This window comes from Salvia hispanica, chromosome 5 (genome assembly GCF_023119035.1).
Source record: "Salvia hispanica cultivar TCC Black 2014 chromosome 5, UniMelb_Shisp_WGS_1.0, whole genome shotgun sequence".
Classification (NCBI taxonomy): Eukaryota; Viridiplantae; Streptophyta; class Magnoliopsida; order Lamiales; family Lamiaceae; genus Salvia; species Salvia hispanica.
The window spans coordinates 27660947-27673019 of NC_062969.1; the positions used below are offsets into that span (position 1 = coordinate 27660947).

General features: G+C 31.7%; 1 long non-coding RNA gene across 3 annotated transcripts; it reads left to right on the plus strand.

Annotated features, from left to right (window-relative positions):
- Positions 1-827: 827 nt before the first annotated feature.
- LOC125188324 lies at positions 828-5282 on the plus strand. 3 transcript variants are annotated; one of them, XR_007170721.1, is made up of 4 exons: positions 828-1108; positions 4584-4604; positions 4688-4852; positions 5048-5282. It is a non-coding gene; the product is annotated as an uncharacterized LOC125188324 (long non-coding RNA). The 3 variants fall into 3 exon arrangements; XR_007170722.1 differs by having other exon boundaries at positions 4688-5282; XR_007170723.1 differs by lacking the exon at positions 828-1108 and adding an exon at positions 3981-4503 and having other exon boundaries at positions 4688-5282.
- The last annotated feature ends 6791 nt before the right edge of the window (positions 5283-12073 follow it).

Genomic DNA, 12073 nt, shown 5'->3' on the forward strand with positions numbered 1-12073 from the left:
GTATAAAAATAAAAGAAAGTATGTATGCGCAAACGTGTCGTTCCCCTAACTCGTGACCCACTGACTTTCATAGTTCGTTATTCCCGTTCATTTTACCGCTCAGGGAAGCGGTAGTGAAGTTGTTATCTACATCTAAGTTGGATATCAACAAGTCTATCATACTTTCAAATCATTTCACGTTCACACATAGAGTTCGTGCTATGGTAAGGGTTTAACCACATCAAGCTGGAAGATAGAAGAAAGTCGCGAGGGAACGAGCCTCGTCGATCAATCTAGAGAAACTAGAGTTCGAATGGAGAAACATGATAATAAATAGTTAAAGTAGAGAGAAACTAATGTAAGTAAGCGAATAATGTAAATATGACTTTCTTCTATATTCTTTTGTCTCTTACTTTACTTTCTCTCCATTTTAACAACTCCCTCCGTCCCGGATAATTCGTCCCAATTTTCCATTTCGGTTTGTTCCACATAATTTGTCCCATTTCACTTTTACCATTTTTGGTAGAGGATCTCATATTCCACTAACTTATTCCTACTCACATTTTATTATAAAATTAATATATAAAGGTAGGACCCACATTTCACTAACTTTTTCAACCCACTTTTCATTACAATTCTTAAAACTCGTGTCCAGTCAAAATGACCCGAATTATCCGGGACGGGGGGAGTATTTGTTATCGTATTAGCAAAATAACATGCAAAAAGACTTGCCGGAACAGAGGGATCACTAGACATGTACTCCCTATCCAACACATTGCGAACAATTAAAATGGTTCACTTATTTAAACCGTACCATTATCGTATTTCACACACTCTCTGTCGCCCATCTCACGGTTTCTCTCTCACGCCATTCTTCTACCATTTACAGATCCGAAACACAAAGCTCACTCTCCAATTCTCGTCTCTTCCTCTCCTCTGTATTCTATTCTCCTATTCTAAAATTAAATTCAGAATCAATCGCAACTCTCACTCCTCTCCTATTTCACCGCCAAAACTATGGCAGATAGCTCGCGCGTCACCACCGTCACAGGGTTGCCTCTGCCCACCGTTGTCCACCGCCGCTCCAGGCGGTCAGCTCCTCCGTCGGCAGCGCCGTCTCTCGCAACCGGTAAGTTTCATCCCCCTTTTCCCCATTCTATTTTTACCCAAGCTTTCATATGATTTCTAATTATTGGATTTCCAGTATTATATATCAAGAATTAAGATTGAAAAGAGATGAAAGGCAGAGTTGCTCGCTTGCAATGGCAGTAAAGATCGAGAATTTAATAAGAATGTAGCATTCAACAAGTTTTCAAGAATTTCAAAAATTAATTATGTTACCGATTCCGCCAGTGAACTAATGAATTTATGAAAGTATGTCATGGAATTGATGAAAAGAAAATAACTTTGGGAGGAAGAAAATTTGCACAAGCAGAAGTTATTGAAAAAATCACAACTCTCTCAAGAAATTATGCTATAGAAGCAACGAATTGAGATTTTTATGTTCATGAAATTGAGAAGAAGAATATACCTTTTGGTGGGAGGAAGAAGATAACGGCTGGTTGAAAGAATGATGAAGTTGCGTTGTGGAGGAATATATAAGAAGAAGAATAAAGGATTTTTGGTTGGAGATTTTTAAGGGTGGTGGAGATATGGGAAAAAACCCAAAAAACCGTGTAGAATGAAATTAGGAGTAGGAATCAGTATAGACCAATGATTTGCATTTTTTATAGAATTTGGGAATAATTAGCTATAATAAAAGTTTTTTTTATAGGGTTTGGGAATAATTAGCTAAAATAAAAGTAGCCCTGTTTGAATAAGGATAAATAAGAGCATCCGAAGCGGCATGCTCGTCCGTCCGTGCCGCTGGCAAGGACACGTCCGCCCGCCGCTGCAGCTCGTCCGTCTATGCCAGCGGCACGGCGCTGCTCTTAAATAAGAGCACGTCTGTGCCGCTGAGCAGTCTTACGTGGCGGCACGCGATTGGCCAACGACAATTTAGTTTTTTTTTGTAATTTTTTTAAAAAATTCGAATTTAATTTAAAAATTAATTTTTAAATAAAAAAATATATTTTTCCACTTCTCAATAAATTATATCCGTTTTCTACACACTTTTAATTTATTTTTCAATTTTTTCCCCCAAAATTCACATTTTGATTATGTATTTTTATTTTTTAAGATTTTAATTATGTAATTTTTATTTTTTAGGATTTAATTATGTAATTTTTATATTTTAATATATTTTTATATTGTAGAAATGTTTTTAGTAATTGAAGTATTTAAATTGAATAATGGAGACCCTTGAGCTTGTCCTTGCGGAAGAGCACGGATGTGGTTGTTGTGCTCTTACCTAAGGACAAGGAGTAAAAGTGGGTCCGGGTCCACCTCCGTGCTCTTATTTAAGAGCACGGATGGAGATGCTCTAAGGATAATTGGGCTAGAGGAATAATAAATAAAATGCTAGACCCAAATATTTAATTTAGAACATTGATTAAATTGTGGTGTTTTTATTTTAGTACTTTGGTGATATTTCAAGTACTCGTAGATGAATGCCCAATTTTCTCTTCAACGAATCTCACGTCAATCTAGTCGATTAAATTCCTTTATCTAGAAAATCCCTTCATCTAGAAATAAGACTTTGGTACATAAATTTATACGTACAAAATAGTTCTAGAGAATTTGAAAATATATAAAACCTTCTCCCCCATTTGATAAGAACTCTCGGCCACTTGTTTTACTTGTACACCAGACAAATTATTTCTTCATTGAGGGATATCTTCCGACAGAAAGAAATCTAAGTACTATAAAGCTTCAATTAAGGTAATAACCCTTTTATCGTATAGTACAATTTCTGTAGTTAAAAGAAAAAATGGAAATTGTTGAGTATATATCTATATAAATATATAAAGCCAGAGTACATGGCAAGGAAATTTTCCCGCCCACTTTCATAAAATATTGATAACTATATTATAAAATTGTATTAGCATATAATATACACGATTAATATATGACTGATTTGATATAGAGAATAAAAGATGTCAATTCGTCAAATCACACTCTTTTTGTCCATTGGGTAAAGCAAGATCAAGTGGTCTCTCTCTCAATTTTTTTTATTGACCAATGGGATTATGCCATTTGTTATAATCTCATTAGTCAATAAATATTTTATTTATTATTCAAATATCTTTTATTGACCAAAATTCATATTTTTTCATCCTCTACAAATTGAGATCACATTTGCTATAGTTTTATTAAAAAAATATATCTAGTTTTCTCTACGTATAATCTTTTTTCTATATTATAATTTCTCTTTTTTTTAAAGAATTTATTCACCATGGATGATGAGAATGAAATGTTCTCTAATTCCCAAAATTTAAATTATTCCAAGATTATTTGTATTTTATATTGCAACTTATGACTTTTATTTATTTGTTTTAATTTATTTTGTCATTTCTTTATAATAATTCCCTATCTATACATACATAAAAGCGAAATACCAAACAATCCATTTTCCCACTCAGTTTCATGAAAATTTTTTTGACTATATTATATAAGTCTTTTAGTATATATTATAGAAATTTATTATAAGACGTATGATATGATAGATGCATGTGAAGGGTGTGATTGACATTGAGTAATAAAATGTTACTTCATAAAATCAATGATCAATGAATAAATCAATGTAATAAATGACACAATCTCATTGGTTGATAAATATTTTTTTAAAATTTATATATCTTCTCTATATTATATTAAAAAATTATAAAAGTTATACTAAAATTCATAATATTTCATCATCTATAAATAGAGACCACATTTGTTATAGTTTTGATAAAATAAAAAAAATCTTTTTTTTCTTCTCATATAATCCTTCTTATTTGGTAGTATAATTTTTTTGTCTTCTTTGTTGTTTACTATGAATAATTATGGAATATAATCAATACAATCTATATCTATATCTATATCTATATCTATATCTTTACTACCATAAAAGCAAGGATTTTTTTGTGGGAAACAACAAGAGTTTCCGCCAAACTGGCTGAAGAGATTTATCTATTTTAATTTATTTATTTTAAAAATTACATGCTTCAAACCAAAGGTTAATAAATAACCTCTAAGAATTGTTTCTTTTACCTGCTGAATCCAGCAGCTAATGGCATGAACTCTAAAAAAAAGCAAAGTTGATTAGCCTCTATACTAACAATCAATCAAATCGTTCTTACATAAAGAAACTCTCTCATGTTGAGCTTTGGTGGGAATTCTCAAATTGGGATCCTCTCTAATGCAAGGTTTTTGAGAGCCAAAACCATTTTTTGAGATAAAAAAAAGTTGAAAATAACCCCCCATGTTTTTCTATATATAAACCACTTGCATAGACATAGATTCATACACAATCATTTTTTTTTCTTTCATCTTTTTTCTACCGATTATTTCCTTCTCTCTAAATCTTCTTTCTTTTTATTATTGAGCTATTGAACGATTATATTTTTGTAAATATTGCAAGTGAATTTATCGGCATAAGAGGTTAGCGTTAATTTTCTTCTCTCTAAACCATCTTTATTTCTATTGTTGATCTACTGTACTTTTTTGGGCATATATTGCAGGTGAATTCATCACCTAAAGAGGTTAGCGTCATCTTTCTTATCTCTAAATATCTTTTTGTTTATGGTTGATCTACTGATCGTATTTATGTTTGATTATTTTGCAGTGGAATTGATCGCCATGAGAAATGAAAAGCTCTGTAAACTGGTTTTGCAATCATGAATCTTCTACTATCTACTTTTGCTTCCGATTTATAAAACTAATCATTTTTATGCTTTTGCAGGTATTGTAGGTTAAATGATACGAATGACAGGAAAAGCAATATGAACTGGTTTGTTTACTTAAATCTCATATTATCTAAATTTCTTCGGTTTTATATTTTGTTTGATTATTCTATTATTAGTTAATTTATTTATTGTCATGCTTTTACTTTTTTTTTCCTATCTATTACTCCACTTACATATTTCATCCTACCTACAGTATAAAAATGATATTATATCTTATATTAACAATTTATATTCTTCAGAGTTTTCCAGGTAGTTTGTTCTCACAGAAAGCTTCTTGGCATCATTTACATGATCGAAAAGAAGAGCATCATTTACACAGTTGTCTTTAAGCCAGCAGTCTGTAGAAAAAAATTATGATTTATTCAATGAGTAGCAAAATCTGCTGCTAGCCTGCTATTAAATTCTATTTTAGAATTTGTATATATATCACAACTGAATGAACTAATCATATTATATCCACTTACCCGCGTTGAGATTTATATATTGAGTAGATTGAGAAGAAAATTAAGTGTTTTGTGCCATCAATTGCATTAATTACTGATTGACTGATTTTTCAACTTTTCATTGATAAAATAAATTATACTATATGGAATGGAATATTTATTTAGCTTTATTGAAAGATGATTTGATTTGAGAGCAGGAACATTAATTAGTGAATGATGTTTTTGCAAAGTGTAATTATTTGCCTTGATAAATCACGTTAATCTTTGATTGACTGTATATCAATTTACCATAAATCATTCAGTACATGAAAATTTAAGCATATACTCCCCATTCTCAGAATAATATATGTGCTTTTTATTCTGAAATCCCAGAATGATGAATCAAGAGCTGATGTAATCTATACATCTATCTATATATATACATATATAAAAGTCAAAGTTGTGAGAATTTTTGTTTTCCTACTCAGTTTTAGGAATTTTTTTGAGTAAATTGTATAAATCTTTTAGCATGTATTATAAAAATTTAATTTAAGATGCATGACATGATAGGTTGTTATTGAACAATACACATACAAAATATGGAGATGTGTTATTGATGTGATTAACAAGATGCTACTCCATAAACCAATAATCAATCAATAAATCAATATAACAAATGGCACAATCTCTTGATAAATACTTTTTAAAATTTTCATTTATCTTTTATTTATTATATTAAACAGTAATAAAAATTATACCAAAATTCATAATTTTTCATCCTCTATAAATAGAGACCGCATTTGCTATATTTTTTTTATTAAAAAAAATACTCCTCTATTCTCCCCATATAATCCTTCTTCTTTGGTTGTAGTTTTATTTGTTGTTCACAATTACTATTACTAATTTTCATAGCATGTTTTGAGGACCAATAATGTATTTTCAACTTCGCATTTCAATTATTATGTTGTTTATTATTTATTTTATAATTTTTAGTTTATTATTTATGGTACTTTTTTTTATCAATTCAATGATAAATATTTCATGTAATAATATTATTATAAAAAAATAATAAAAATAAATATATAATGGTGTGGTTGAATAGTCACTAATAAATCATAAAAAAGGTATAGTTGAGTTGGATGAACATAAATCATATCTTAAAATATTATAATCATTCTTTAGGATTTTCTTATACATATATGATGCAAAAAGTAAATTGTTCATTATACGAAATAAAAGCTTGATTGATTGAATGATTTACAATCAATCAAAGATAATAAAAAAGTCCAAAAGTTACATTAATTATATAGCTTCTTTAAGACGAGATGGAGATAGAGATGGCAGCCGGAGAAGTATGTCGCAGTGAGATCGAGCGTGAGGCAGAGACAATTAATGTGGTCGACCGGAAGAGGCCAAGCCCGTGCTGTGTAAGGTGAAAGCGACAACCGCTTGCTCAACATCGCCACTTTTACCATATATTTTGGTGTATATACTAAGTTTTTTATAATGGGCTAGGCTTAATATGTATTTGTTGCGATAATATATAGTTGTCCGCTAATCATTAATAGTTATAAATCCGTTTTCATATATTTAACTCTATAAAATTTAAGAGGTGTATAAATTGGTGCATTTTAAGCATAAAGTTTGATATAAATTGAATACAGAATGCAATATCTTGGTGAAAAAGACCATTAAATCGTCTTACTTTCAACGATGTATTCCTACTATGAGGCCCTTATAATTAATGTGTTTCAAAGTAACATACTCCATTCGTCTTAAGATAAGCGAATCATATTCTCTTTTTAGGCGAGATGTCCCACTATAAATGAGTCATTTTCCTCTTTAGTAAATCTATCTCTTATTTTATTCTCCACCTACTTTATATGGAATTGAAGAACTTTTTTCAGTTAAAAATACTTATATATACATGGAACCGCGCATCGCGCGGGTGGAAAACTAGTTTAACTATAACTCGGCACTTATAGGGTTGATATATATATATGTGTATTAATAATTGAATTGTTAGATCACAATACTACGTGATCTTGATAAGCATATTTTGGTCATTTAGAAGTTGAAATGTTTTTTTAACTATAAAGAAAAGTATGATTGAAAATATAGTGTATAGTTATGGATTATTGATCTTTAATTGTTAAAGATATCAGCACAATAAGTTATACGATGTGATTTAGAATATAAAATGATAAATTGAAAATAACATTTAAACTGGTATTGATGAGGCCTGAAAATGATGTAAAATATCGACTATATGATAGTATGATTTTTATTTGACTAATTTGAATTGATTAATGTAATTTATCAAATGCTTAATGTGATTTTGTTGAAATTAATGGTGATGATTTGGTATATTTTGGAAATGAATTTTGAGATAGACTATAAAAATGAATTCTAGATTTGAAATAATGCATGTTATGATTTTATAAGAATTTATTTGAAAATTATGAGTTTGATTATATTGTTTTGATTTATTTATCATGCACTAAAGTTTAATATTTTATTATATTAATATAATTATGATACAATAATGGATTTACCGATTTTTAAAATATTAGAAATCCCATTATGAAATCATGGAATGAAGAAAATATACTCCTATTATGTGTGAATGATTGCGACGGCATAATAATTCAAAGCATGCAACAAATATAGAAAATTGAAAAGTTCCAATATGAAGCCAATTTAGGAAAAGCCAAATTGTCTATGTCCTTTTCTTAGTTACACATGCGTTTTAACAATTTTCTACTCCATAAATAGAGTGTGAGTATATCAGATCATCAATATAGCATGATCATCCAAAACCAATCCACGGGCCAGGGCTTGAACCCGCGATCATCCAAAACCGATCCATGAGCCAGGGCCTGAACCCGGGAAATGGAAATTTACTACTAATTCATAGAAATATTTTGTGTTGGTTTTGATTGAACAGCATATGGAGGGCAGAGGTTTATGCTTCACGGTGCTTACCTATGGCCGCGATAATGCTATGCACTATTATAGTTTCAGCTGTTAGAATTTTTGGGCTTCCACGTGACTAATTTAATGTGTATGGCTATTTTTCAGTTCCCCAATTAAAGTGATCCAATAAAGATTAAAGTTTGGACTAAAGTGTATTTATTTTGTTATGGAAATAAGTGTAGATACCATATGAGATTTTCTATTTGATGAGGGATCGAATAGAAAATAAAGGGGTTTATATTTTATATAAATATAAACTAGGGTTATGGTCCCAGACGTCAGAAGAACATTCGATATCTCTGTATTCTCTCGGCAGACTATTGCGAAGAATGTCTCTGATCGTTTGGAAGATCCATAGCCGCTGCAAAGCAATTCCATCGTCCAATTCGTCATGGATCAAGGTACGCTTTCTGCTCTACAGTTTATGCTTTTTCTCCATCGTTCTCGGTTAATCATCATAGAGAGCTTTATGTAATTGTTCATTCAATTATTTCAACAAGTGGTATTAGAGTCACTCTATTAATGATTCTCTGAGAATTGGAAAAGGAGAATTAGGGATTTTGTTCCTGCTTGATTCGGTTGAATCCATAAAATTAAGTTTTTATATTTTATGGATTTGGATGAATGTTTTGTTGCAAGATTAATTTATGAATCCAAGTAATTCCACATATGGTATTGGACGAACTGGACAACAACAAATATTGTGAGAAATCTTTTGTTTTCTAATTAAGTATACCTTTGCGGCGTCTAATTAGGTTGTGGTACATATGGAATTTTACTTTTTTTTTAATTCAAGGTTTGATTATGCACGCTTATTATACTGGAATTGATTATGGATGGATTCTGTGAACTTTTTATATGTACTACATGTCGTGAAATATCTTGTGATTGATGGAATTGTGAATTCTTTCCATTTGAGTTGATTGAAGAATTTAATCAAGTTTGCTTTTGGGTGGAATCACACTTGAGAATTCATGGCTGTAAAATATGAAATATTTTGATTAAGAATTGGGGTTGGTTTTCGAAGAGTTTTTCGAAACCTATGTTTATGCACGCATATCAGATTTTTTTTTTTTGAATGTTTTTATATGGTTTAGGAATGGTATTATATTCAAGGCATGTATATGCATGGATTATTTTGATGAATTGTGTATCAGAATTGAGAACATGCAATTTATGATTGTATTTTGGTTAATTCAGATTATATGAATATCTGTGTAATTTGTATGTTCTTGTTCGGTGATTAAGTTTTGTTCTTGCTTGTTACTTGAATCCATAATGTTTAAAGTTTGTGTTTCGTGGATTAGTTTGGTTATTTTTTTGATGTTGCTTTTGGATATGTTTATGTTCGTTGGTTACGATCTTGGGGAACATAAAAATTTGGATTTTGTCAATTTTAATTAAAATCAGATTTGGAAAAATTATATGGAATCTCATAAGAAGTCAGCAATTTGCGATTTGCTGGGGAGTTATTGGACTGGCTGTCAGGATTCAGCGACTTGCTGAGTTCGCGACGTATGCGAATCTAGTGATTCGTTGGCTAGCCACTGTGTTCCGGAAAGTTATAAACGACTTGCTTGCAAGCGTTTGTATTTAGTTTTAAGATTATAAATTCAAATTTTTTGGTGCATAATGCAAATATTAGTCGGCCCAAAGGAAGATTAATATTTGGCACGAGATACACACATACCTTTGGTGATAAATAGTGTAAGTAGGTAGCCACTTACAAGTTCACATTACTGTCAAAAGACTTGATGTGGATGTTGTGCGAGGAACCTCGTAATATTTACTAATATTCAAAATAGATTAGTCGAAACATGACGTTGCCAAAGTAACCTCTCTTGTCTAGACTTCTTTATTGCAAATATTAGGACGATGAAGTGTGTGTGTATTTTAATGCGGATATTAGTCGCCCCAAAGGAAGATTAATATTTGGCACGAGATACACATATACCTATGGTAATAAATGGGTGACACTTATCCAGTTTTCGTGTAAGTATCTGTGATGCCCAAAGGTGGACATTGCTTGACATGATCTTATTATCAGTGTTTGATCACTACAAAGAGGTTGTCACTTACAAGTTCGTATTACTGTCCAAAGACTTTATATGAATGTTGTGCCGGTACCTCGAGATGTTACCATTTTATTTGAATTTTTTTGATGTGAGTATGATAAGGCTAATTTCATGCATCGGTTATATGTGAAAAATGTTATAATTTGTTGGGTCTAACAAGCTTCCTAAGCCAGGTGTATGAAGAAAAATCGCTAGATCGAGTAAGTGTTGAAGGAGATGGTCTAGCGAAGGAAAGGAACGAAGTGAGCAGGATTTAAAAGAAAAGAAGGCGTGACAGAGGAGTCAATAGCTGAGGGCAACAAAGTCTTATCTATACCTCGCTGGGCCCCACTCCAACGCCTATATATAGAAGAGCATGCAACGCACATAGAGATCACTTTTTCACTCTTCTTAGCTCACACACATTACACACACTTGGGAATGGGAGATCTGTTTTGATTTCGTTCATGTTGAATTTCTTATGAGTTTTACGCAATTTGGTTGTAGAAGACGATGTCGCTGTTAGTTAGTACTAGAGTTAGTTATTCTGCCAGCTTTTCGTACGAACTCTGCTTTTTCAGTCATGGTCCCCACAATCGGTTTGTTTCCTAGGTCTAGTAGTGAAGTAGTTTTCTTAGATAAAGTGTTGAGTAGTTAATTTCCTTTGCAACGTTCTCTTATAATTTCGCCTAGATCTAGCTGTTAGCTTAGGAGTTTTATAGATTCCCAAGTCAAGTTTAATTTGTTTTCCTCAACCCAAGAAAATACGTCGCAGCAGCCAACACAAAAAAAAAACACAGCCAAATCCTTGAACATGAGTATTACTAGGTTTAGTAATCCTTGAAAAGCGCATCCTTCTCTGTGGGATCGATCCCTACTTCCCTATACTAGGTTTAGTAAAGTGGTTGAGGGTTTTTGAAAGAAGTGCTCTGTGTGTCCGACGACCAGGATTTCCTGCGACCAACGAGTTCCTAGACCGCGTGATCTAGTGGATTTGCTGGACCTAGGGAACCTGTTATTTCCTTTTGAACACACTATACGCAACTTACAGACTTTTCAGAGTATGACAATTAATTTGGTTTTGTTCTCTAATTCAATTATGATGTCTGCTTCTGCAGTTTCTTCCAACATGAACAATATGTTAGTGTTGAATGGGTCAAATTTTAAGGATTGCAAAGATTATATTTTGATTACTCTGGGATGCATGGATCTGGATTACACACTAAGAATTGAGCAACATACTTTCCTATGGATGATAGTACTTCTTATCAAAGGAGAAACTACGAGAAGTAGGGATACTCAAATCGTGTAAATCTACTGATCATTAGGTGTAGCATCCCAAAAGCCTTTTGAGGCAATACATCTAAGTATATCATTAAGGCCAGTGAATACTTTGCCAAAAATTAAGGACGTTTTGTGGAAAACGATAAGGTTGAGAGAAGTGTGCTTGATCTCAATAAAGTATATAAGGACAAGGGCAACATAAGGAAGCACATTATGAAAATGTCTCACGTTGCTTCACTTAATCTTGAATTCTAAAGACTTGTTTGTACATTTGGTGTTGCACATCTGGTCAGTATCTCAAGAAATAAATTAAAGGACATTAAGAAAAAGTGTATTGAGAATGCTGCTATGGATAAGGGTTCATCACAAAAGTAACAACACAAGGACAATGATAGTTGTTTCTTTTTGTGGTAGACATGGATATAAAAGGAGAATTGTGACGAATATCACGCATGACGTACAAAGGAAGTTACAATTCTTATTTGGTCTATTTTGAAGTTAATTTGGATTTAGTCCCTAATGATATTTA